This window comes from Triticum urartu, chromosome 5, assembly GCF_003073215.2.
Source record: "Triticum urartu cultivar G1812 chromosome 5, Tu2.1, whole genome shotgun sequence".
In the NCBI taxonomy this organism is placed as follows: Eukaryota; Viridiplantae; Streptophyta; class Magnoliopsida; order Poales; family Poaceae; genus Triticum; species Triticum urartu.
Window position 1 is genome coordinate 65,433,325 of NC_053026.1, and position 26,532 is coordinate 65,459,856.

Here is a 26,532-nt window from a genome sequence, read left to right on the forward strand (position 1 = left end):
CGGCGGCTGGGAGGATGGGACAAGGTTCCTGATTTTTAGGGTTGGACCTTGTATATATATGGCAGGTGGATTAAGTTAGGGGCTATCGGATCCCTCCGATCGTAATCGGACGATCGAGAAATAAATAGTTAGGAAGTCCAAATAGGAAAAAGGAGATGTTTTGTAGATGTTTGGGGATGTTCCGGACCCAACGGTGACTACTGTCCGGGTCGGGTCCGGGGAAGTTTCGGACACGCACGCGAGGGGTCGGTTGGAACTTGTGGGCTGTGCAGAAGGGCTCGAGCTGAGAGAAGAGAAGAGAGAGAGGCCCAGCGACTATTTCCGGAGACCGAAAACGCCCGACATTAGACCGGCTATACCGCCGCTATATTTATTCGTTTGGGCATTAAATGGACTCCGAACGCGATGAAATTTGACAGGCGGTCTATCTACACTATAATAAGACCGCACGCCAACTTTCAAGCCATTCCGAGAACATTTTTCGGCCACTTATAAAATAATATTTCAGACGTGCCGCAGGCTCGTGCAAGTGTGTCTGGGCTCAGAATGGACAACGGGGAGAACTGGGATACCCCGAACGAATGCAAGTTTTGAAAACATGATGATGCAATGCACATGATGAAATGATAAGATGCAACACGCAAACAAAAGACATGGCAACGTCGCTGAATAACTGGACGACACCTGGCACAACGGTCTTGGGGCGTTACAACACAACAAATAACAAGAAATGAAATGAACTTCAACTCAACCATTCCTCGTCGTTGGATACGCTTGCTATGAACCACAAGTGATTCTCTGGGACGGGCCATCGATTGTCGATCTAGAAACCAACGCAGGACTGATCATCCATGCTGAAGCAGCCTACTATATCAGTACCAGGGTAGGGAACCACCCAAATGTCCGAGGTATAGACACAGTTGCTTCTCATAAATGGTACTGTTAACGTTGTGTCAACAGTAGTTGGATCACCTTTCACCATCATCGGATAGTTTTGTCCAAGGAAGAGCGAGTTTTCTCCAAGACTATAAATTCTATACCAGGGAGAAGGAGTTGGCGCTAGCACACTAGTATCCATCCCGAATACCATGCAACGGGTGTTGGAATAGGTCCGGAGAGTGCGACCATGGGAGACTACACCTGCTTCCTTAGCAGTAACATCATCAGTGGGCTGTATACACACAAGAAGAGGTGATCCATCGAAATTAGTTGCCAGGCGCCACAGAGTATATGGGCGCTGCTCGTCCTCGTGATCGTGATCATCACCATCGTCATCTCCCCCTTGGTTATAAAATTTTTCAAGTATAGGTGGTGGGATGTTCACAGGACCTTGGAAACACAAGAAGAAGGTTAATTAGTAAAGGGAAACATGCTAACCCGCATGCATGTGGATGAAACAATTATAATTACGGTGGAAGACAAACGTACTGGAACTACGAGGATCCCATGCAAAAATAGTGCCACGAGTGGTGGCAGCAAACACAAGGCCCTCGTATTGAATTGCATCACAGTACTCATCCGTGTACAGAAACTGATTTTTGAGCAATATCCATCGCGTCGAACCACGAAGGACGGCAACAAGCTTGTCGAAGATAGCAACAACTTGATAGCTGTTGTAATTCCAAGAGCGGTTGGGAACTCGACAAATTGATATCTTCCGTAGAAGACAGTCACCATGATCGTATTTGAACGTGCGTACAATACCGGTGTGCTCAACCTCTGGGCAGTCTGCTGAGATTTTTGGAAGTGGAACCTGGTCACGAGTGTATACATTCACAAGTTCCCACTCGTAGTTGGACCCAATGTAAACAACCCAATCTCCATTTCCGCCGGCCCAAGCCTTGCCCTCAAGCGATGGCATCTTAACATCATACGTATCATTATCAAGCATTATCAACTGGCACAGGGCGAGGCCTCCGTCGTGCCGGTGTCAGTCATCAGGGTCATGGCGAAGAAGATAGGGGAGATCAAACCGCTCCTTGACTCTTGGGTTCTTTGTAATGATGTTATTAGTTGAGTCGAGAATGGGCTTGAACGAACCTTCCATGCTAGCCGAGGTGATGATGTCGCACCGATCAATGAGTTCCTCCATCGCATCATATTTCAGATTGGGGCAAGAATAACGGGGTCGTTTCCGGCATGTTCCCTCCATGGAGAAGACGATCGAACAATGGCAGAAGAAAGGGTGAAGGGCTGAAGGAAAATGGAGGAGGGAGAGGAAGAGCGTGCGACAGCAGTTCCAAATCAAGAGGGAAAGGCGAAGAGTCGGTGGACGGTTGCGAGTTTGCCATGGTTCACGAAGAGGCGCCCCGGCCTACACGTCCGTTCGGAAATACTCCTACTACTCGCCGTCGTCTCACTGATATGTTGGAACGGGACCACATGTCAACGAAACATGGTGTGCAATTTCTCATGCAAAATGCGATCTGGCCGCGTTGGCCCAAGGTGCCGCATTAGTTATTGACCTTTATTTTTTTAATGGCGTGTCGATCAGTTTTGAAGCACGACTAACAGGTACTGTACGCAGAGAAAATATAAACTACTCTACCACTACTCCACCTCCTGTACTAGTAGTATAAAAAAGATATATAGGCTGGAGCTTGAGCGCTTTCTTTCTAAGGGCTGCCCACTTGCTTCTCACACTACCACCCTGTCTCCAGATCTAAAAAAGACGGCCCCTCTCTCCCTCCTCACCGGTGGTCGCAGATCCACCGGGGAAGAAAAGGACGTGCAGCGTTGACGCAGTCGTCGTCGGCGAGCGAGGTCGCGCACTGACGACAAGGCCGTCCTCTCAGACCTAGCGCCCGCGCGGGATGGCCTCCGTCCCCAAGCTCGATGCCGTAGTGTGTGCGGAGGACGACGACCACGAGCGAAGCCACTTCCCACCGACCCTCAGGTATGCTACCTCTTTTCGAACCATAACCTTGTTCTATTGCCCCATCTGCGACGTCGTTGCATGTGGATCTTTTTCCACTCCACCATCTTCCCAATTTGCTATCCTCTGCACTGCTGGCCACGCAGACGAAAACCATAATTTGCTCTACTAAAGGAAACTCTACTTCATGCAGACTAATCCATGTCTGGGTTGAATAAGGAAAGGAAGGGAGACTGTACTGTCCAAGAGAGTAGGCATCGAACCCGCATCTAGGTTGAAAAGGGGAAAATCAGTAGCTAAGGAACGAGTCTCGTGTCTCTTGGTTGAAGAAGCGTAGAAAGGCATGACAACGCAATAAAGAATGACCAGGTCGATCGGTTTGGTGTCCTCGCATAGGAAAATGTTGGGTAAAGAGAACAAAAATGGGACGTAATCCACATATGTTGCCTGGATATTTGTTGCTCTGGGCAACCATACCTCCCTGACCACTCTGCGTCCGTGGAGGTACATCGTACTGGTGCGCCCACTGTCCGAATGGGCCTCCCATGCTCTTATTGCCACTTTTTTGTTGTTAGTATAACGCCAGCAGTCAAGTCAAGCAATGCTAAAGTGATGCCACATTTAACTAATGCTGCTTTCAGTCTAATGCCACTGATAAATTTAAGAAATGCCATTTAAAGTCACTGGATTATTTCAGGGTTAGCTGTTGATTGTGGATGTATTAAAGATTTTTCAGCTAAGGCATTCTAATGCTATTGCACAGCCAGTATACCAACGATGAAACTTGTTACTACCTTCAGATTTTTGCACTGTTAATGCTTATAGATTACATACCTCACTTTCATGAGATAAGTTAATTTTTTTGTACAGTGTCACCAAAATGCCAAGGCGTTGATGTCATTTTATTTTGGTTAAACTGCACAGACAATTATTAAGACAAGAGGAAAGGTCAAGAGTGGGCACCTCCTCCTCCGGTTGTTCTCTTGATTCGTTCGATCAAGTTTTTATGTTTGATCGATTATCAAGATTGGGATATCAATTTTTAAGGTCCCCCCGAGTTCGAAATGATATTTACCTTGGGATCGGAGATGTTGGATTGAGATGGATGGTTGTGCTTGAAGTGAGGTACATGGTTTGCAAAAAATTTATACTATCATTAGTTAATAACGCTAGTTACCTTCAGACTTTTGTATTTGGTTTAATTCTCATGCACAGCTAGTATACCAATGCTGAAACTTGTTACCTTTACATTTTGTATTGTTAATTCTTATAGAAACCTTCCAGTGCTAGAGTTTATTGAAATCTGTTCAGTAAAACCATTGTACTGTACGCTGTAATAAACTAACTACTCTACTGTTGCACTAGCCACTAGATTAGTGTATATTTGTAGTATTCGAATGGTGTTGCATTAGCGTATGGACATAAGTAAAGTGTGGCAAGCTTTCCCAGATATGTGCTCAAGAAAACTACTACCTGTTTTTCTAAATACTAGACGTTTGGGCACTTTAAATTGAACCGCAAAAACGTCTTATATTAAAGAACAAAGGGTGTAGAGTTCACTCAAATTATCCCGGTAAAGCTAGTCACACCTTTGTTAAAATTAATGTTCATTATGTTATCGGAGGAGGTCTGTATGCTTATCTCTAATGCCTGTCGACTACATACCTGACATCATGATGTAATGTTAAGTCATTTCCTTTTGTACAGTGTCACTGAATTGTCAAGGCGGTGATGGAATTTTATTTTAGTAGAACTGCATAAAATTTGCTTAAAAGAAGAGGAAAGGTCAGGAATGGCTCAGTTTTTCAGAAAAAACTATGTATGCCTTCCTGACATCAGCCGCTGTTGCTTTATTTATTCCTTCAAACAGGTGGTTAGAAATAGTCTTGCTACCTTTTCCCATTAACAAATTGGAATGCTTATATTTGTGAGTCTATGCTTCAACTAGTGCCACTTTTAGAGTAATCACACTTTCAATATCTATGCAAACAGGGATGCTCGATTTTAGTGGAACTGCACAAAAAGTCCAACTGGTTCAACATTAGGAGCATGTTTTTTTCCAAACCTTTATATCCAATTGGTGGCACTATGATCTGTTCATTACGAAGGTACATGGTTTGCTACTATCTTGCTACTATTTTTGTACTGTCATTAATTAGATAGTAATACTAGTGGTTTGCATGTGAATTTATTGGTAGGGTGGACCTACATTGGAGGTGCAGGACAGGATTCAATGATTGGATGTTCAATTTTGGTTGTATCAATTTCACCTCTTCCATCACTGTGAACATGGATATCCTTGGTCTGATGAAGAATAGGCGCTGTATTTCTGCTCTAAACCAGCAAATCAATTCAGTATGAAATTGTCCAGGGCAAAACATAACTATATCAGATTATCCAGTGCAGAACATGACAGATGCTAAGCGGAAGAGACATGTTTAAACCGAAAATACAAGGTGTGGTATATGTTTACTAGCTGCTTGATATTTGTGCAGACAGAGATGTCTGCCCGTTGCTATTTGGCAAACAAACAAAGTGTCCGCAATTTTGGTTGAACTGCACAAGAGAAGAGTATAGTCACAGCATGCAGTGCCATTTGAAAATAGACACAGAAAGATTGGATAGTCATTTCATGGACTGCAGAAAAGTAGTACTATACTATTTATTGGCAAACACTAGGTGCTTCATTCCTTTGGTCTGATTATACAATGGGCATCATTTTGCCTAAGTTAAAGTTTGTATTCCGAAAATAGTCTCGCGGTGTGATCGAGAGAAGACCAAATCATATTGCAGTGGATGTTCCTCCATCATGTGTGGTTCATTCTCATGGTTCCAGCTGTTGGTGAAACCACTTACGTTTGCAAGAGGAATTGTAGACTTCACAAACAAATTTGTCTTTCAGTCTGTACTAAATGTTGGCCAAGAGAATCATCCATGTTAGTAGGAAGAACATATATTTTTTCTAGATCTTTGCTTTTGGAGCTACATATTTGTATATGATCTGTGAATCATTGAGATGCATTAACATGTTGATCTTATGTATGGGAATCATACTAGTTAGTTTTAGTTGCGACGCAAGATCCGAAGTGGCTGATCTTTGCTTTTGGAGCTACATATTTGTATATGATCTGTGAATCATTGAGATGCATTAACAGTTACTTATTTCTGTTCGCTCAGTGTTTACAAGTTACTGATCGATCACTAGCTAGCCTACAAATGCGCTCCTGGCAGTTTTATTTGCGAGGCAAGATGCGAAGTGGCAGTTTTTTGAATAAAAATGCCTACACTACTAGGGAAAAGGCTAGCAGCAGCGTGGGTTTTAGGCCTATCAGCAGCGCGGGTACACGCACTACCAATAAGGCACTACAGCTAACTCTTAGTAGTAGCGCTGCCTGTACCTGCGCTACCACTATTGACTATAGCAGCAGTGCTTTTCAGGAACGCGCTGCTATTACTTAGCTGTAGCGATTTCCCGGTCCAGCGCTACTATTATATCTTTCACCATTTCCCCATTCCGGCTTCGATAAACTGCAATTTCCAGATACTAGGTACTACTAGATATCAATTTCATAAAGCATTATAGGTACTAGGTAGTACTCCCTCGGTTCGAAATTACTCGTCGTGGTTTTAGTTCAAATTTGAACTCAAACCACGACGAGTAATTTGGAACCGAGGGAGTACTAGATAACAATTTCATATATACTCAACATGCATCCTCAAGCAGTACAAGGTGACATCGACGACAATCATCATATTTAGTTCTAGATGATATCGACAACGATCATCATATGTAGTTCTACATGATATCGACGACGATCATCATATGTAGTTCTAGATGATATAGCCACATACACATATGTAGTTCTAGATGATATCGACGACGATCATCATCCTCAAGCCTGGGCGGTGGGTGTACCTGATAATAATTAGGATGGCCTGTCCAGTATGAAGATTCTTTCCAATGAGGAATCTCTTCCACCCAACCGAGTTCAAGTGTGTGCGACCATCTGTGCCCATGCGGTAAGTACATGTGGTGACGGAGCCCCTTGCGGTAAGGCGTAGTCCAACTGAGCCTTCTTCATCAGACTCGATACCACAACTCACAGATAGGTTCTTTGGCAATCTCTGAATAAGAAAAACATATCAATTAATAAATAGCCTAAGCATGTGATCAGACTCTACACTAAAGTATATCATCAACTAGATTCCACAAAGCATATCATTGGACTCTACACTAAGCATATCATCGGATTCACTATGCATATAATCGGATAATTTGCATTTGTAAGTATAACAATAAAGCATATATATATATATATCATCAAATTACTACATGCAGTACGTATAACATACCATTTCATGCCGATCGACCATGGTACTTGTCAAGCGGGTCACGAATGGCACCCCAACAAAGTCATCACGTGGCGGAATTAGGTTGCACACCTCCTCCTCGCTCAGCCTCATTCTTTGAGCTATGATGGCTTCATGAAGTGGGTGCTCATCATCTTCATTGAGTGGGTCCTCATTATCTTCATCATCTTCGTCATCTTCATCATCTTACACCAGGTTGATATAAATGACAACCAGCTTGGGTCTTTCTGCTCTGAAGGAGAATCTGATCAACTCACCACCAGTAAGACGCATGAGAGCGAGGAAACGGGCCCATCCATCTCCTCCAATCTGCGACATATTGCGTCCTTTCTCGACCTCCATAGTGTACGGCCCCCCAGGAGCCTCAAATGTCAAAGTGTCTCCTGTCAGCTTGTTGAATTTCAACCTCACATTGCATGGGACGATCTGTGTAAGAAAAGCAAAATGACACAATGCAGTAATGCCAACACTAAAAATAAAATAGTTGTTACATTTCATCTAATTTCTTACCGCCGCATGACGAAAACTCGGATGGAAGTAGATGCCGAACAGCTTGCCAGTTGCAAGGCTACTGGCGCACCTTGACTTGCACAGTCGACATAATGGTGCTGGTGGTGGCGCCATTTTACTAAATCAACTAAATCAAAATGTTCTAAATCAACTAGCCTACTAGATCAACTAAATCAACTAGCCTACTAAATAAACTAAATCAAAATGTTCTAAATCAACTAAATCAACTAGCCTACTAAATCAACTGAATCATATCAACTAAATCGACTAAATCAACTAGCATACTAAATCAACTAGCATACTAAATCCACTAGCATACTAAATCAACTAAATCCAAATGTTACATATGAAAGCCTACTAAATCAAAATGTATCAGGGAGGAGGGACAAGGAGGGGCGACTCGAGGAGGGAGAAGATAGTAGGACGGAGGAGGAAGGCGGAGCGAGGAGCGGCCGGCCGGCGGCGAGTGGAGGAAGGACGGATCGAGGAGGAAGGCGGGGCGAGGAGGGGGCGGCCAGCGGCGAGTGGATGGAGGACGGAGGACGGAGGCCGGTACCGAGTCCAGCGAGGAGGATGAGGCGACAGCGACGCAGATCGGGGGAGGGGCGACGGGGGAGGACCGGCGGCGCGGGGGGTGAGGAGGAGACCGTGATCGAGTGTGTGTGAGTGTGATCTGTGGATGAGGCTAGTGAAATTTGTAGTTAATTTAGCAGTAGCGATTATTGCCTGAATGCGCTGCTGCTACATTACGTAGCAGTAGCGCTGTCTATTTTAATGCGTTGCTGCTATAACTGGCCTCGCGGCGGCGTCGTGGGAATTTTAGCAGTAGCGCCGCTTGGAGTGCGCGCGCTACTAATAAACTTGTTTTAGCAGCGTGTTTCCACAGCCCGAGCTACTGCTACTTAGCAGCAGCGCCTGATTTTATAGCGCGCTACTGGTAAGATTATGTGTATAGGCTTTTCCCTAGTAGTGCTATCTCTGAAGAAACTGACAAGCTACACTATCAATCCTACACGGATAAAAATGCCTACCTTTGAAGAAGTTTAAGACTAATTAATTCCGTGAGCAAAGCAGCAAGACCAAGGCATGGCAATAATTAATGGCATGCAGAAGTTTAAGCCTAATTAATTCCAATGATTTAAGTGGCTGCATGCGTGCCCTCGGCTGCGACTCGTTGCATGTTGCTTCGCGTACTGCCTGCGATCGATTCTGAGTGCCTGCATGCAGCCGGCCGTAATTAAGGCAGCTAACTGATCCGAAAAAGATACGCTTTAACTGTTGCGGGCTTTTTAAATCCGTGGAATCATTATTGACAAGGAGGGAGATGATTCGAGTGCACTCGTTTGACCGCCATGCCGGCGTGCGACCCAGACGGGACGGGACGGCACAATCATAATTTCAGTTTCTTTAGTTTTCCATGGCAAGCTGGCGTGCTAAGCCATTATGCATTGAATTCCGATAACCGTCGCGCTACCTTCCGCCTATAAGTACTGCTTCCCGGCCTTCTCCGGTGCCACCGTGACCCAACTCGCCATATCCTCATAAGCCCCCAACGGCCCGACGTCGCTCGCCACGTCAGCCATGCCCCCACCCGTCCGCGGTAGGCGACGCCGGAGGCGGTCATCGCCGGAACTAGTGTTCGGGTTTTCACCGGAAGGCAGATGGAGGGAGGAGGCATTCTATCTGTCTTTAGATGGCAATGCGGAGATTGAGGAGTTGTTGGAGCGCGACCGCATGGCGGAGGACCAGGAGTTGATGGAGCGCGACCGCCTGGCGGAGGAGCAGCGTATAGCCGATTTGCGCCGCCAGCGGGACATGGAGCAGCAGCGCACCGACGCTCTGAGTCACGAGCAGAGCGCCCGCGACTGGGCCGACTACGTGGCGGCCGGCGCCCGGAAAATAGCCCTGGAGGCTATCGGGCACGCACATGTTCGCGACGCCGATTTTTACTACCAGCTCGTCAAGTGGGTTTCCCGCTTGGAAGCCGAAGCTTCGGTGGACCACGCCGGCATGGAAAGGGCCAACACGTGCGAGCAACGCGCCCTATCGCACCTCTTGCAAGTCCGAAGCGAGGCGCACGACGCCGGTGCCGGCGTTTAGCGTGTACCACAGATGGCGGCCGGCATCGTCTAGTTAGCTAAGAGTAAGTTAGTACTTGTACGCTACTAGAGTATTAGTGGGAGTTGATAGTTAACTTGGCTATGATGGTTGTCAACATGGAAGTTTAGTACTCTATATGTGGATCAGACCTGTTACTTTGCTCTGAATGTTGAACTTTCCGTTTGAACGTATGGAATGGGCTGTTATTTTTTTAAATGGGTTGTATTTGTCCTCCATGGGTTTAAAGGCTGACTTGTGGGCCTAACAAGTTGACGCGTACACAATCAAGAGATGATTGTACGTGGAGAGGATGACAGCAAGGACCCGCCAAGGTCATGACAGTACGCAAGCAAGCGCCTCCTTATTTCAAGCCAATGAAAAATGGCTCCTCCTAGTGGATTTCTGACATCTGGGTCCCATGCCATTGTCAACATAGTCAATAAACGAGAGAATTGCACAACGAGCGGCTGACACCAGGGACCCAGCAGCTCGCCCAATTATTTTTGTTTTGGGTTAATTTGATAAATGCCACTCCAAATATGGTGTATCCGAGAAATGCCACTGCAATTTCCAAACTTTGAAAAAATGCCATTTCATGCCATTTCTAGTGGCATTTTTCGAAGTCTGGAGTGGCGTTTTTCGAAGTTTGCAAACTGCAGTGGCGTTTTTCAAAGTTTGCAAAAATTGCAGTGGCATTTTTCAAAGTTTGGAAATTGCAGTGGCATTTTTATGAATCGCCATAATTGAAGTGGCATTTATCTAATTTGTTTTTGAGACGGAAGCAGGGTGTCAACTGGGCTGTGCAGGACACTCTGGCCTGTCTAGACAGCCTTTTCTTTTATGTTTACCACAGACCAGCTCAGAAGTTTTTTTTTCTGAAAATGGCTAGCCCAGTTTTTTTGTGATTTGTCAATTAAGTCGCTTTATCAGGCTTGTTGGGCTGCAAATCTTTCAATATGAGGAGAGCTTCATTCGGCTGGCCGAGAAAATGGCCTATCAATAATGAGAAATGAGCTGTACATTTTTAAAACACATCAAACTGGCAATTAGTTTTAAATATATTTTCTTCATTTCGAGATTTTAAATTGCATTGATTTTTATGCGTGGACAATTTATTGGATTTTATATTGATATACATTTATTTTTAAAATCAGTCTGAATGTGACTCGAAATTTCGGGATTAAAAATAGTTCAGACCGCATTAACATATGCAAAATTTCGTATAATTTTTTAACCGTGGCCACAATATGGGTTGTAATGCTAACAAAAAGAATATGTGCTCCAAAAAAGCCCGTAAGAAATAGCAAATGGGCTGTAAATTATTTGAAATAATGGCAGATGGGTTGTATGCTGTTTTCCACGGATTTGAAGCTTTCCACAGATGGCCTGTATACCATTGGATGTCCATCCAATGGCCGTCGTGCTTCTTCAATCTCTGCTCTTCCTACTCCAGCCGCTCAAACAAGCGTCGGCAGGACTGCCTGCTCCCTTCTCCCCGCGGCCGGCTGTGCTGCCGCGCAGGCCTCACCGCCCCATCGTACTCCCATCGCTAGCTAGCCATCCCTCTACTCACCCACAACTGTTGTTATTCTCTGGCGACGACAGACGAACCAATAAACCCTCGTACATTCATACTTCCCTCCGCGTGGGAAACAAAAGCAACTGCCGAGTCTTCCCTGCCTCCGTGTCGTTCCCTTCCTAGGCCTCGCCGTCGTCCACCGCCCTGGTGCTCTCGGCGTGGCGTGGTCAACGACCGACATGCATCTGAAGTGGACTGTACATGGAGAGGCTGACAGCTGGGTCCACGGCCGCACGCAAGGAAATGCCTCCTTATTACGCACAAAATAATGATTCCTCCACCTGACATCTGGGACCCACCGAGAGGGCCTCTGTATTTCGTGAAAAAACATTACCGCCACTGACAGCTCGGACCCACCAATTATATCTTCGTACGCAAGGAAGTGCCTCCTTATTACCTAAAAAAATGAATACTCCCCCTGCTAGCTGGGACCCAGTATAGTGGGCCTACTAAGTTAACAGGGACGAAGGGCTTTGTCAACTTAGTCAATATGCACGATTCTAGCTCGACTGACCGTACGATGTCCATCCAACGGCCGTAGTGCTTCTTCAACCTCTGGTCTTCTTGCTCCAGCCGTCCAAAGCAGCGCCGGTCGTGCCGCCTGCTCCTGCCTCCCGTGGCCGGATGTGCTGCCACGGAGGCCTCACCGCCCCCATACTACTCCCACCACTGGCTAGGCCATCCCTCCACTCCACTCACCCACACCCCCTGTTATTCTGTGGCGATGGCAGCACAGCTGAACCAGTCAACCCTCGTACTCCTCTCCGCGTGGGCATCGACTGCCGTGTCTTCCCCGGCTCCACGTCGTCCCCTTCCTAGGCCTCACTGTCGTCCATCGTCGTGGTGCTCTCGGCGCGCCGTGATCAATGTGGTCAATGACCGATTCCATCGGAAGAATACTGTACGTGGAGAGGCTGACAGCTGGGTCCATGGCAGCCGCAAGGAAGTGCCTCCTTATTACGCGGAAAATAATTATTCCTCCACCTGACAGCAGGGACCCACCGGACGCCCACCAGTATTTCGCGAAAAAAATGTTTGCCCCTGACTGCTGGGACCCACCCGAGGGCCACCGTATTTCATGAAAAAAAGTTCCCCCTACTGTCAGCTCGGACCCAGCGGAAGTGCCTCCTTATTACGCACAAAAAATGAATACCCCCCCTGCTAGCTGAGACCCACCTTGGTGGGAGGCTGACTTGTGGGCCTACTAAATTGATGGAGACGGAGGGCTTTGTCAACTTAGTCAATATAAACGATTCTAGCTCTAGTGACCGTACAATGTCCATCCAACGGCCGTAATGCTTCTTCAACCTCTGGTCTTCTTGCTCCAGCCGCCCAAAACAGCACCGGTCGTGCCGCATGCTCCTGCCTCCCGTGGCCGGCTGTGCTGCCACGGAGGCCTCACCACCCCCTACTATTCCCACCGCTGGCCAGGCCCTGCGGCGACGGCAGCCTCACACCGCAGCCGAACCAGTGAACCCTCGTACTCCTCTCCACGCGGGCTTCCACTGTCGCGTCTTCCCCGGCTCCCCATCGTCCCCTTCCTAGGCCTCGCCGTCGTCCACCGCCCTGGTGCTCTCAGCGCGGCGTGGTCAACGTGGTCAAGGAACGACTTCCATCGGACGTGGACTGTACGTGGAGAGGCTGACAGCTAGGTCCACGGCCGCAGCAAGGAAGTGCCTCCTTATTACGCGGAAAATGATGATTCCTCACCTGACAGCTGGGACCGACTGGACGGGCCACTGTATTTCGTGAAAAAAATGTTGCCCCTGACTGCTGGGACCCACCAGCTACATCTTCGCACGCAAGGAAGTGCGTCCGGGCAAAAAAAACGATTCGTCCCCCTGACAGCTGGGACCCACCAGCTACATCTTCGCAGACAAGGAAGTGCCTGACAGTCGGGACCCACCTGGTCGAAGCGTACGTAGTGTTGTCATTCTGGTCGCGAACGTGTACGTACATATATACTGGTGGATGTAGAGGCGCGCACGTGTCGTAGTAGAGGCGCGCACGTAGCATGTACACGTACGTACAGCGGCCAGGGTGCAAGAAAGAAAATATGGCCATGTATGTGTACATACGGGCGGGGTCTCGAACGCGTACTCTCGCATACGCACGGCCATAACTCGTGTACATGGTTGGGTCGGAACGGAGAAACAACGTCGTCGTCGTGTTCATGGGGAGGCAACGGAATGCGTCGTGTTCATGGGGAGGCAACGGAATGCGTCGTGTTCATCAGGAGGCAATGGAACGCGTGCGAGCCAACTGGCTGGGTCGAAACGGAATGCGTGGTCGTGTTCATCAGGAGGGCTTGGATGGAACAGGCGATGGAAACAAGGCCTGGCGTACCGCACAACGGAGGAAACGGACCTCCTACATTCGGAACGGGGTCCTGTTGAACGGGAGGGGTCTGGTGTACCGCAAAATGGGGGAAACGGACTTCCTATGGTCGAAACGGGGGTCCTTTTGACCGGGAGGGGTGTGGTGTACCGCAAAACGGACGAAACGGACTTGTGTTGGAGCGCTACGGTCGAAACGGGGGTCCTGTTCATCGGGAGGGGTGTGGCGTACCACAAAACGGGACTCCACGACATACTGTTCATCTCCATCGTCGACCTCCTCCAGCCTCCACGGGCTACCGTCGACCTCCTCCAGCCTCCACGGGCTCCTGTTCATCCAGCCTCCACCGCGCACTACTCCAGCGGCTACTGTTCAACCACCCCTCCACGGGCACCCCTCCACCGTCTACTGTTCATCCAGCCCTCCACACCACAGGGTCCTGTTCAACCACCCCTCCACGGGCACCCCTCCACCGTCTACTGTTCATCTAGCCCTCCACCACACCACGGGGTCCTGTTCATCCAGAGACAACGCCACCGCTCACTGTTCATCCAAACCCCCTGCAACGCTCACTGTTCATCCAAGAGGCAGTATCGATCGGCTTCAGTTAGCAGCAGTAGCGAAGGAATCGCTCGATCGGGTTCAGTTAACAGCCGTCGATCGATCGCTCAGGTTCAGTAACACGTAGCCTGCAGTGCAATCGCTCGGGTTCAGTTAGAGCCCAACGCCTCGCTCGGGTTCAGTTAGAGCTAACGCCTCGCACACACGCACGTACGTGTACGAGAGAAACGCGCATCGCTCGGCCCCCGACCTCCCACCGTAACCGGGAACTCCCTGAAATTTTCCTCCGCCTCGCTTCTACGATGGTTTTTTCCATCATGGACCGCCCAAAGAATGTCATGCAGTTGCGTCTCCGGCCCGCCCAGGACGAAAAGCCCATTTTCTGTCATGATTTTTTATCATAGAAGTAGGAGCCCACCACATCTATGATGATACCGGGTTTTGTCACAATTACCGTCATAGAAGTGTCATATGTATGACAGAAAAAAATTTCGTTGATGTGTTTTTTTGTAGTGAAGTGGATGACCTAAGGTTTATCAATCCGTAGGAGGCATAGGATGAAGATGGTCTCTCTCAAGCAACACTGCAACCAAATAACAAAGAGTCTCTTGTGTCCCCAACACACCCAATACAATGGTAAATTGTATAGGTGCACTAGTTCGGCGAAGAGATGGTGATACAAGTGGTATATGGATAGTATTGGATCACATAACTATCCCTCAACATGCAACAAAGAGTCACTCCAAAGTCACTAATAGCGGAGAACAAACGAAAAGATTATGGTAGGGTACGAAAACACCTCAAAGTTATTTTTTCCAATCAATCCGTTGGGATATTCCTATAAGTGTCATAAACAGCCCTAGAGTTCGTACTAGAATAACACCTTAAGACACAAATAAACCAAAACCCTAATGTCACCTAGATACTCCAATGTTACCTCAAGTATCCGTGGGTATGATTATACGATATGCATCACACAATCTCAGATTCATCTATTCAACCAACACATAGAATCTCAAAGAGTGCCCCAAAGTTTCTACCGGAGAATCACGACGAAAACGTGTGCCAACCCCTATGCATAGGTTCATGGGCGGAACCCGCAAGTTTATCACCAAAACATACATCAAGTGAATCACGTGATATCCCATTGTCACCACAGATACGCATGGCAAGACATACATCAAGTGTTCTCAAATCTTTAAAGACTCAATCCGATAAGATAACTTCCAAGGGGAAACTCAATCCATTACAAGAGAGTATAGGGGGTAGAAAACATCATAAGATCCAACTATAATAGCAAAGCTCGCGATACATCAAAATCGTATCACCTCAAGAACACGAGAGAGAGAGAGAGAGAGAGATAGAGAGAGAGATCAAACACATAGCTACTGGTACATACCCTCAGCCCCGAGGGAGAACTACTCCCTCCTCGTCATGGAGAGCACCGGGATGATGAAGGTGGCCACCGGAGAAGGATTCCCCCTCCAGTAAGGTGCCGAAACGGGTCTAGATTGGTTTTTGGTGGCTACAGAGACTTCTGGCGGCGGAACTCCCGATCTATTGTGCTCCCCGATCGTTTTAGGGTATATGGAGATATATGGGAGGAAGACGTACGTCAGGGGAGCCACGAGGGGCCCACGAGGGTGGAGGGCGCGCCCCCTGCCTCGTGGCTTCCTCGTTGCTTCCCTTACGTGGACTCCAAGTCTCCCGAGTTGCTTTCCTTCCAAAAATAAGTTCCGTGAAGTTTCAGGTCACTTGGACTCCGTTTGATTTTTCTTTTCTGCGATACTCTAAAACAAGGGGGGAAAAGAAGCTGACACTGGGCTCTGGATTAATAGGTTAGTCCCAAAAATAATATAAAAGTGTAGTATAATAAAGCCCATAAACATCCAAAACAGAAGATAATATAGCATGGGGCAATCAAAAACTATAGATACGTTGGAGACGTATCAGCTGGGCAGCTGGCTGCTCCACCGCTCACATCTTTCCTGCCCTGCATCTAGATCGGGCGAGCCGCCACCTAACGTCGTTGACTGGGATCCGCACGGGGAGGTCGTCATTCCAGCGGCGCGTGGCGCAATGCACGGCCTCTCAGTCCCAGCCATGCGCGTAATTTTTCTGAAACAAAGCTCTTGTTGCAATAGTCAATAGTGCTTCTGAAACAAAACTCTTGCTGCAAAAAGGAATCATGCACAGAGATGCTTTCTAACGTTATAAATGTTTCTGAAACAAACGATATGTTTTTGAAACAAAGTTTTTATTGCAGTAGTCACTGTTGTTTCTAAAACAATATCCTTCTTGCAAAGAGGGATTTACGCTGAACAACCAAGACCGGACGGCTCGTGGAGCTGCAGATCTTTAAAAAAGATACGCCAACCGACGCCTAGCACACCCCTTCTCCCTCTACTGGTCTTGTTTCTTGTTTCTTTATTTTTTTGGTATTTTTACTCTGTTTAGGGCAAGTGGATGACGCGAACGCAGAGGCAACGTGCATGCGATCCACCAAACGGAATCATTTTCTCTCCTCGACGTGATACACATCACCACACGGCTACACCAAGTCTCTGCTCCAAGCTGCACAAGAATATTTAATTTTCAAGTACCATATAGGTTGGAACTTAATTTTTTCTTTCTTTTTTGGGTACTTTTACTCCTGTTTACGGCAGCTGGATGATGCGAATGCAGAGGCAACGTGCATGCGATCCACCAAATGAAATCTTTTTCTCTCCTTGACCTGATACAGAGCACCACACGGCCACACCAGCCTCTGCTCCATGCCGCACAATAATATTCAATCTTCACAAGTAGTAGTATATGGGTTGGAACTTAACTACTCCCTCTATCCTATAATATAAGAATATTTTTAACACTAGACTAGTTCTAAAAACATTTTTATATTATGGAATAGAGGGAGTACAATAGTACTACGTGCTTCCGTTCACATTGCATTTTCTTTTGTTTGATCCAAGCTTGGCCTGACCGGTCAGCCTGTTGTAGAAAATGCTACGAACTTGCAATGGCATTATAATCATTAATCAACACATGATACTCGTGTGTATTGTACAGAATGATGTACACCCAAGTGGAATCATAATCAACACGTGGTACGTGTGAAGGCAAGATCGATGCTTATTATACACAGCCGCCATATGCTTTCTTGTGATAGGGACTGCAGTGCCGCAACATTACATTTGACACAGATTAGCAGTTGACCCTAATTAAGCATGGCAACTGGGATGTGGTTACCAACCATTGCACACGCCATCCGGCTCTATATATACCGGCCAAAAGGCGGTTCTCACCAGTACACAGCTCAGTTTGGAACTAGCTTGCAAGTCGAGATATACTACATACATACCCTCTGTTGCCTATTGCAACTTCTAGTTCAGAAATTTTCTGCAGATTGAGATATGGGTTTTGATGGTGCCAACACGGCTAACTGCGTCGCCACTGGCCGCTGACACACTGTGTGTGTGTGACCGGCGCCGATGGTTTCATCGCGTCCTGGCTCGTGAAGCTCCTCCTGAAGAAGGGCTACGCCGTCCACGGCACGGTCCGGAACCCTGGTGAGTACAATGCACCCTTCATTATATGCTAATTGCCATGCCTGAAGTGCACACCTAACTTTGATGTGTGATTCCAGATGATGTGGCAAGGAATGCTCACCTGGGAGCCTTGGAAGGGGCGACAGAGCGGCTGACCCTCTTCCGGGTGGACCTGCTAGACAAGGAGAGCGTCGTCGCTGCATTCCGAGGATGCGAAGGCGTATTCCATACCGCATGCCCTGTCACCGATGACCCGGTACTTTACTTACACACATAGGTGTACTACGCCACTGACGTCAAATGTACGGTGGCTGACAATGATTCATTCATGTACGGGTGCAGGAAAAAATGATCGAGCCGGCGGTGAACGGGACGAGAAACGTGATCAACGCCGCGGCGGAGGTGGGCGGCATCCGGCGTGTGGTAATGACATCGTCGATCGGCGCCGTGTACATGGATCCTCGCCGCAGCCTCGATGGGGAGGCCGACGAGACATGTTGGAGTGACCTCGAGTTCTGCAAGAACACAAAGGTCAGCTTAATTAACTCTCGCTCGTGTAATGTTAGAAGCACCATATTGCTAAAAAAACACATGTATAATGACATGCATCTGACAAGTAAGCATATGCAGAACTGGTACTGCTATGCGAAGACGGTGGCGGAGCAGGCGGCATGGGAGCTTGCCAAGGAGAGGAAGCTAGACCTTGTGGTGATCAACCCGTTTCTAGTGCTGGGCCCTCTGCTGCAGACGGCGGTGAACGCCAGCACGTGGCATATCGCCAAGTACCTTGACGGCTCGGTACAGACGTACACCAATGCGGCATAGGCATACGTGCATGTCCGTGACGTTGCGGATGCACACGCGCGTGCATATGAGACACTTGACGCGCATGGCCGGTACCTCTGTGCGGGGCGCACGCTGCACCACGCCGAGGTGTGTCGTATCCTCGCCAAGTTCTTCCCGGAGTACCCAGTACCCATGAGGTGCAAGGAAGGAGCGGGCGAGATGAAGAAGGGGTGTCAGTTCAGCAGTCGAAGGATCATAGAGCTCGGCGTCGGCATCACGCCGGCGAGCCAGTGTCTGTACGACACCATCACCAGCCTTCAGGACAAGGGCTTCTTACCCTGTCGCGACGCTGATATGTCCTGACAACTCCATGGCCACCTTGGTCAAGTCAGATGCGTGCCCGTTTGATGATTGCATGTCGTGGCATTGTATTCTCCATTTGCTTCTTATTTGTTCACCAATTAATTTAAATGACTTTTAGTGAAAAATATGTCCAAATCTTTACTTGTGCCATTAAAATCTCGGACCGAGTAACTGAGACTTGTGATTTGGCGAGATGCACACCATGTTCGTCGGCTGTGTTCCCAAAGTAACATCGCTTTGGCTGTGATATAACATACTCTCTCTATCTCAATATGTAAGCAGCATAAATAAGCATCTTGCATTTTTTAGACAGAGGGAGTAGAATGTTGTGGTTTGTACACTTTAGGCGACATGTGCATAATGTTCATTGGCAACAATGGCAAGCTGGCATCCCTTCACCTAACAAATGAAATCTTAGACTGTATGAAAGCGTCGACATGCTTCTGTGCGCTGTTTTTCAAGTAAAAACTATACAACAACCATTCTGCGATATTTTTGCTTTATATATGTAAAATTAGAGTCTTATCAACTGAGCTTAAGGATTAACCTCAATCCAATCAAAAAGCTTGTTAAGATATTTACTCTAAATACGGTAGTTCGCTATCTTGAGAACTATCTCAGTAGAATCCTCCTGGAATTATTATTTGTTTAGAAACATCATCAGTAGGCAAAATGCCTACCTGAATTATCGGTTAAACTGAAAGACCGGCAAATCGTCAGAGCATAGGTTTTTTTCTCCTGGTCAGAGAAGCAGAAGCCGATATGCCACATCCACGAGAAATAGATTAAATTCGGGCGAGACAAATCTACCATGCCGAGGGTAAAGCGCCATTAACTAACGCATAGAAAAGGTGTCTAAGACTCGGCCAAAACCTTTTAAAGTACTCCACGGGCCAGCCGTCGGGGCCAGAGGCCGTGTCAGTCTTCATAACAGTAAGAACCTCGTCAATCTCTTGCGGCAGGAAGGAAAGAGCAAGTCCATCATTCTCGTGCTACGACACCTTGGATCCCACAAATCCTCACGGAGGCAGAGCAGTTTTTCGTCAGCCATCCCCAGCAGACCAATGAAAAACTCGTATTGTGACTAACAATTTCATTCTGGGTTACCAGGAGGCCGGAGTCGGATTGGAGGCGCAAAATCGAGCATTTGCGCTTCCGGGCATCAGCAAATGCGTGAAAGTAGCCAGTATTGGCATCCCCTCAGTAACCCACTTGACGCCATCCCTACGGTGCCAATATTCTTCTTTCGCACGAAGAATCGCAAGCACCTGGTGCTCCAGGGCATATATGTGAGCCCACTCCTCTTTCGAGAAGACACGCAAATCGGCATGTGCATCTAGCGACGCAATCTCATCGACCAACCTAGCCTTCTCACATTTGGACTCGCTATCGTGATTGCCATCCCCCCTCCCCCCCACCCACGGAGGGGAGCCTGCAAGACGGCGGCCGCGGAGGTCCAAAACTCAGGTGGACCGCATTGGCACCCCATCTGAGACACGATCTGCTCCCAGCGGTCATTGACCAACTGTACGAAAACAACCACCTCAAACCACACCATTTTGAAGTAAAACCGACTGCTGCGGCAAATATTATCCTCCCTTGAGGACAAAATTAAAGGGACCGTAATCCGAACCTATGTGCGTCTCTTCCACCAAAGAGCACAGGGGAAAAGGACCTCCCACTTTGAAGCGAAGAACACACGATCTAGGACACTACGAACCGGGGCCAATTGCTTGTTAGTCCAGGTGTACCTGGCGCCCATCCTGGCAACTTCACACAACGCTGCAGCCGCGATGGCATTGTTGAACAGAGACACCCTAGCCCAATCAACGTTGCCATTGTTTTTGTCCGCCCCCGAGCGAATCAGGTTAAAATCGCCGCCAACAATGAGCGGGATGTTAGTTTCTCTTTTGGCCCCACCCAGAGCCGCGATCTCCCCTGAAAAATCTACTGATCTCGCATGATCTGCAGGCCCGTAAACGCACACTATCACCCACGACAACCTAGAAACTCTGTGCCGAATGTTCGCAGCAATAAAAACACACACCATTTTCCCACAATACTACATCACAGATATCACGAACAACCCATGAGAAGGCCACCCGAGTGGCCAGAGGACGGCACCCATTGCCAGTCGTAACCCTGCAAGGGATGAAAAGATAGCAAATCTTTAAAGGTGAAATTGGCTTTAATAGTTTCCTACAGCGCCACAACATCAATACGTTCTTTTGCCGTGTGTTCTTTGATTTATGACCACCATGGCCACAACCACGAATATTCCAGAATAAATATCGCATTTTATATTATTCGGTTGCGAAGGCGAACTCCCCATGAGCTCAACGCTTTGGTCACACGCTTCCTAGCCGGGGCACGGCTAGGAGAAGGTATAGCACAAGCATCCCTAAATTCTACTCCCTCATCGGGCACAAGACCGACACCAGCCCCTACTGGTGCCAAGGTCTGCTCCATAGCTGCAGCATATTTTATGGCAGCCACGGCGAAAGCGGCCTGCGCCTCCTCCCTCGCACGCACCAGGGAAATAATGTCCCCGTTAAAGACCTCTACTGCTACGCCTCTATCATATAGAATCCTAGCCAGATGTTCGTCCGAGAACGCATTTAAAATCTTGTATGAGGGCAACGGATACCTTAGGTTTTCATGTTTTTGTCGACGAGGCGAAGCTTGGAACTCTCCGTGAACAACATGTCACTCAATTTGGCCTTGACCCGAGCGTTGGGAGCACGCTGCACCACCGGAGTCGCCCTGGAACGTCTGGCCTTGACGCGTTTACCTGCCGGCAAGTTTTTTTGTTTTTTGTTGAGGGAAGCGTACCTGCCGGCCGGCAAGTTGATTTTTTTTTTCTGAGAGAGAGAAGGCCGGCAAGTTGATGATGCGAACGCAGAGGCAACCGGCATGCGATCCACCAAATGGAATCTTTTTCTTCCCTCGACCTGATACAAAGCACCACACGGCCCACATCAGCTCCTGATCCATGCTGCACAGGAATATTTAATTTTTCAAGTACTATATAGGTTGGAACTTTTTTTTGCGGGGTCTATATAGGTTGGAACTTAACTACTCCTATAGTACTACGCGCATCCGTTCACATTGCATTTTCTTTTGTTTGATCCAAGCTTGGTCTGCCGGTCAGCGTATTATAGAAAATGCTATGGCATTATAATCAACACATGATACTCGTGTGCATTGTAGAAAATGGTGTATGCTGAAAGTGGAATCATAATCAACACTTGGTACGCGTGAAGGCAAGAACGATGCTTATTATACACAGCCGCCATGTGTTTTCTTGTGATAGGAACTGCAGTGCCACAACATTACATTTGACACAGATTTGCAGTTCACCCAAATTAAGCATGCCAAGTGGGATGTGGATGCCAACCGTTGCACACGCCATCCCGGCCCTATATCTACCGGTCACTACACAGCTCAGTTTGGAACTAGCTTGGAAGTCGAGATATACATACATATCCTCTGTTGCCTATTGCAACTTCTAGTTCAGAAATTTTCTACAGATTGAGATATGGGTTTTGATCGTGCCAACACGGCTAACTGCGTCGCCACTGGCCACGGACGCACTGTCTGTGTGACCGGCTCCGGCGGTTTCATCGCGTCCTGACTCGTGAAGCTCCTTCTGAAGAAGGGCTACGCCGTCCACGGCACCGTCCGGAACCCTGGTGAGTACAATGCACCGTTCATCATATGTTCTAATCTCCATGCCTGGAGTGTATGGACACAGCTTCGATGCCTTAAAGGCATCTGCACTGACATGTGGGCCAGCCACCTGTTGGGCCCACATGTCATAGACATAAAGGTAGGTGCCTTAAGGCACCGAAGCATCGTGCCTAACTTTGGTGTGTGATTCTAGATGACGTGGCAAGGAATGCGCACCTGAGAGCCTTGGAAGGGGCGGTGGAGCGGCTGACCCTCTTTCGGGTGGACCTGCTGGACAAGGAGAGCCTTGTCGCTGCATTCTGAGGATGCGAAGGAGTCTTCCACACCGCATGCCCCGTCACTGATGACCCGGTACTTTACTTAGCCACATACTATATATATAGGTGTACTACTAGCTACTGACATCAAATATACGATGGCTGACAAAGGTTCATTCATGTATGGGTGTAGGAAAAATGATTGAGCCGGCAGTGAACGGGACGAGAAACGTGATCAACGCCGTGGAGGAGGTGGGCAGCATCCGGCGTGTGGTAATGACATCGTCGATCGGCTCCGTGTACATGGATCCTTGCCGCAGCATCGATGGGGAGGCCGACGAGACATGTTGGAGCGACCTCGAGTTCTGCAATAACACAAAGTCAGCTTAATTAACTCTCGCTCGTGTAATGTTAGAAGCACCATATTGCTAAGAAAATACATGTATAATGACATGCATCTGACAAGTAAGCATATGCAGAACTGGTACTGCTATGCAAAGACGGTGGCGGAGCAGGCGGCATGGGAGCTCGCAAAGGAGAGGAAGCTAGACCTTGTCGTGATCAACCCGCCTCTAGTGTTGGGCCCTCTGTTGCAGACGGTGGTGAATGCCAGCACTTTGCACACCCCCAAATACCTGGACGGCTCGATGCAGACATACACCAATGCTCCCAGGCATACGTGCATGTCTGGGATGTCGCGGACGCACACGTGCGTGCGTACGAGATGCCTAACTCGCATGGCCAGTACCTCTGCGCGGGGCGCACGCTGCACCACTCTGAGGTGTGTTGTATCCTCGCAAAGTTCTTTCCGGAGTACCGTGCCCACTAGGTGCAAGGAAGGGGCGGGCGAGATGAAGAAAGGGTGCCGGTTCAGGAGTCGTAGGATCATGGAGCTAGGCGTCGGCATCACGCCGGCAAGCCAGTGTCTCTACGACACCGTCACGAGCCTTCAGGACAAGGGCATCTTACCCCGTCGCCACGCTGATATGTCCTGACAACTCCATGGTCACTTTGGCCAAGTTAGCAGCATGCTTGCCCATTTGATGATTACAAAGTCGTGGCATTGAATTCTTTATTTACTTCTTAGTTGCTCATCAATTAATATAAGTGTCCTTTGTCAGAAGAATATGTTATGATGTTTACCTATCGTTGTTGTTTGGGCCATGATTATACATACCACCTCCCTAAATCAATAGTGTAAAAAAATGTGTTATATTGACTTACAGAGGTAGTAGAATATTGTGATCCTTTATTAAAAAAAGCAGAATATTGTGATTTATGCACCAGATCCATTAGCAGCCACGGCAAAACGACACCTTTTCAAACATATGTGCCTACTATGTCATACTATGCTTAGAGCAACTCTAACATAGTCGTCATATGCTTCAGAACTTAATAATAAATCCGGGAAAATGTGAGTACCGATGCCAAGTTTAGAACTTGGACTCTAATGAGATGGTTTCACCACAAGAACATGACCATCTGAGCTAGGCTCGATTCGACATACATAGGGTTTTCCGCAATAACCATAGAATGATTATTATGGTATTTCTATATATAAATAAAAGTAACATATTTATAAGGAGAGAGAGCAATATGTGAGATACAATAGAAATTCAGCCAATTCCGTGTCTTGGTAACATGATGCGTAAAAAATTCTAATCTTAGACATATATAAGTCTATGGAAATGATCTTCCAAGCTAGCAGATTACGACTTGTTGGACTGAGAATTTATCATTGATGGCAAAAGAATGCAGCTCTTGAAATTGTCTATGCATGGCAGAATATTCCATTTATTTGTCCAAAAAAGAACAGAGTTCCCTTGACCAGTTGAGCAATTAGTAACTGATTTGAATCTAGGATTATTCTTTCAATATTCTTCCAACAGAAGGATCCAACAAGTCTTCCATGAGGTGGAGTAGCAGTGTTCGGCATGTTGGTGATCCATCCATCAATGCCATGTTTTGTTATCTAAGTTGCAATGAGTTTGTTGTATATTGGTCTTGGAGTTCAATAAACAACCGTAACATGAAAACTAATGTCAATAGCATAGCCCATATGCTCATTAGTTAAGAAACAACGACGTCTGGAACCCAAAGTACGTTTTGCATAAAAAGGAAGACGTAAAACTATTGACACTTTTTAAAAACAAGTACTTACCTAAAGAAAACCATGGAACATGCACATTATTATTCATCAGCAGGCAAGAGATTACATATAAATCTTCATGGTACACACAATATAGTTGTACACTCCAAATAATACATGATCCCATTATATGTTTCATCCAAAAGAAACCTCTAAGCACAATATCCATCCTTGCACCACATTGCTCGAACCAAAAGTGATGTGATTACACAATATCCTAGAAAAGGGCTAGGCTGCCCACGACACGGTCCGGAACCTATCATACAGAAGCACGAAGAGGAAAGGCAGAAGGGTCATTTTGGTGGAAGGCTCACATTGCACTTCTAGACAGATTTAAGCAAATAAGAAGATGCACAATAGGCTCAGGCCAAAATGTGTTGTTCTAGAAAGAAAAATGGCATGACCAGGCTTTGCAACTAACACTTCCACATCTGCACTATTTTGCCATTAATGATGAGCAAACAGTGCACCATTTTTTTTTGAGGAACAAGATTGGACTGAGCACTTTCACCTGCCCTTATCCATTGAAGCCTTTGGTCAATTCAATTAGATAGAAGAACTTGCTCATCTATACCTACACAGAAAGGATAGCCGGAACATAATTGGGGCTGTTGGCAAGCCCACTGATGATGCCATTAACCTAGGGTAGGGTCATAGGCCTGACCTAGACGCCCTACCCAAGGTCACTACCCTAGAGTTAAGAACATTGAAAGTACAACAAAGGATACAGACTGAAGTAACCTTGGAGTGCAATCCACTCGACAAATTCTCTCACTCAGATACCCCAATTCCATTCGACAAAGAAGAAGTCACTTGACCATACAAGAAACCACTCGGGGTATGGAAGATCTAAAGCCACTCAGGATGGCAACGGTCAGGCGTTCACTCCGCGGTCTTTAAGATCATTTATATCTCTGCCTTAATGTACATTGACCCTGTGTAACGGGCGATGGCTGGGGTCCTGGCGCACTCTATATAAGACACCCCCTCCTCTGGCATAAGGGTTCGCACCCCCTATAAGTTTCACGCATAATCCAGTAGACCAAGCCTCCGGGCACCGAGTCATAGGGATGTTACTTCCTCTGAGAAGGGCCTAAACTCGTAAATCTTGCGTGCACAACCTCACCGTAGCTAAGACCTTGCCTCCTCCTACGTACCCCATATTCTATTGTCAGACTTACTCCCACGACAGTTGGCGCCCACAGTGGGGCAGGTGTCTTAGCGACTTCCGGTGAGGTTGCAGTTTTTCCGATCTTCATCAATATGGTTTCCGGCGGTGGTTTGTGTCGGTGTCAAAACCGGTGGATCTCGGGTAGGTGGTCCCGAACTATGCGTCTAGGCCGGATGGTAACAGGAGGCAGGGGACACAATGTTTTACCCAGGTTCGGGCCCTCTTGATGAAGGTAAAA

At 47.4% G+C, this 26,532-nt stretch overlaps 2 pseudogenes; both read left to right on the forward strand.

The window, feature by feature from the left end:
* The first annotated feature begins 17,743 nt into the window (after positions 1 to 17,743).
* LOC125555650 lies at positions 17,744 to 19,179 on the forward strand (annotated as a pseudogene).
* Positions 19,180 to 22,796: 3,617 nt separating this feature from the next.
* LOC125555651 lies at positions 22,797 to 24,130 on the forward strand (annotated as a pseudogene).
* Positions 24,131 to 26,532: the final 2,402 nt, after the last annotated feature.